The sequence below is a fragment of the Malaclemys terrapin genome, chromosome 9 (genome assembly GCF_027887155.1).
Source record: "Malaclemys terrapin pileata isolate rMalTer1 chromosome 9, rMalTer1.hap1, whole genome shotgun sequence".
Classification (NCBI taxonomy): Eukaryota; Metazoa; Chordata; order Testudines; family Emydidae; genus Malaclemys; species Malaclemys terrapin.
In genome coordinates this window covers 104,773,142-104,775,285 of record NC_071513.1, presented here as the reverse complement: position 1 = coordinate 104,775,285, position 2,144 = coordinate 104,773,142, and positions in this window count along the sequence as shown.

Here is a 2,144-nt window from a genome sequence, read left to right as displayed (position 1 = left end):
GTGCGGAATCATTTTCTTACATAAACTCTGTTAATACTTAACGTGTCTACTTCTCACATGAACAATGTAGTAACAGGAATTTAGGAAGCGAGCCCAGTTTCGCACAGAAGAGCTAATGACAAACCGTGATCGATGGTTACAAGATGTGCCATGGGGGTTCTGCCTTCCTGCTAATCCCGGAACATGTACTTGGTCATTTGTATTGGAGCCAGGCCTGGCAAACCTCTGAGCGGGGGGGTAGGCTTGCTTACAGGCCTGGCATTGGGGGAGGCGGGGGGAGGGAATAGACAGTTTAACCCTTAGATCAATGGCTTGAATTACGAAGGGCCCTGAACTGGATTACCGGGCCCAGCCACACCTCTCCTGACCTCTGGGGGAAGTTCCAACCTGCCTCCCCATGTGGCTGCGGACTGAGAGCTGGGCCTGCCGGCTGGTGTGGTTCACTGACATGTGCGATGCGATTGGCAGTCTGCCTCCAGCCCCCAGCACTGCTAACGGAGCAGAAGCCGGGGAGTGAGAATCGCTGGAGCCCGATTTCCCCCTTGCCTTGCACCATATGGAGTCATTTACCCCAGTGCGCAGGGGTGTAGAGCCCTGCTGTCCCCGCTAGGCAGTGGTTTACCCCTGCGCTGGGTTCCTGGTTCCCTGGTGATACTGTAACACAAGGTGCAGGGCGGTGGACGCTGGACTCTAGTCGTCACTTACAGGGGCACTGTCCGGTCAGATTTCACACCTGTGTAACCCTCCCCAAGGGGCTGCAGGTGCAGGAAATCTGTCCATGCAAGAGCAGCATTCACGTCAGTACGGCTGTTGGCGTAGCAGTGGAGTGTGCTGTGTCACAGACCCTCCCCCCAGACCCTCACCTCCCTGCAGCCCGGGGGGACCCGCAGACAGGCTTCCACCGGGCTCCAGGCAGGCAGAGGGGACGAGTCGGTGGTCGCGCCCCGCTGTGCTCTCCGAGGGGAAAGAGATGCTCAGGGTCCCTATGTCTCACTCCGTTTAGGCCCAAACCTGCGTTACTGATGCCTACAAAGCTCCCACTCCTAGGCCAGTGGGAAGGAAGCCCCCAGCCGCAGGGGCCGGGAGCCGGCTGGCACAGACAAGAGGCAGTGCTGGGGAGGTATTTCTGCCCTGGACCTCAGGCTTAGGGCTCAAGCCCTCCCTGCCCTCACAGCGCGGAGACCGGTGTACCACTGCTCTGTGAGAGGGGCTGGGTGGGTCACCTCTTGGCAAGGCTCAGGCTCCCGTGTGGCATCTCCAGGTGCAAAGGAGCGCCAGGCGTGTGTCGACAGATGGGGCTGCTGGCGGGTGTGGACGCCGGGATCTCTGCAAGGCTGGGAGTTTCCTTCTGATCTTCCTCTGGAGGGGCCGGGGGTGGGAATGCAGTGCGCACCCTGTGCAGCTCAGCCGGGGCAACCGCTTGTTGCAGGTCCCAGGGTGGATCCAGAGGGAATGAAGCTCTAGTTGTGGGGAGGACAGGCCCCCCTGCATGGCTTCTCTGGCTGCCCTCCCGGCTGGTTTGTGCTAACATTCCTCAGCATCTGAGCTGCACCCACCCCCTTTCCCCAGAGGTGTAGCCGTGCCAGAGCCCAATGGCAGCTATCCAAGGGGATCGCCCTTGTCCCTGGAGAGAGCGTGCCATGGAGAGTCGCCCATCCCCTGGGCCGCAGCCCAGCCTCTGCCTCCTCCCCGAGGAGCACTAGAAGGGGAGCTGCTCTGAGGAAGGACGTTCCCAGTGGGAGATCAGCCCTGGGCTTGTCTCCGCTTGCAGAAGCAGAGGGTTTTCCCACACCTCTGCAGCTCCGCTGTGCACTTTGGCTCAGTCAGGGGAACTGTCTGAAATACCAGTTTATGGTGCAACCAGCAAGGAACGGAGCCTGCCAGGCCTAGGAAGTCTGCTTTGGTTGGATTTGTTTTCACTCAAACACACGTCACCCTTGTAAATCATAAGCCCCTTTCCCCAGTCCCGCTGCAGGGCAGCAGCAGAGTGAAATCCCAGTGTCCTGCACCAAATGCGACTTGCAAAGAACTGCCGACTGGGGTCCCCATTGTTCAGGACTGGAGCCCCGGCCCAACGCTCAGCTGGGCCCCAGTGGCTGCCCTCTGCAGTGCCAACAGGCCTGCCCCCGGGCTGTCCTTCGCTC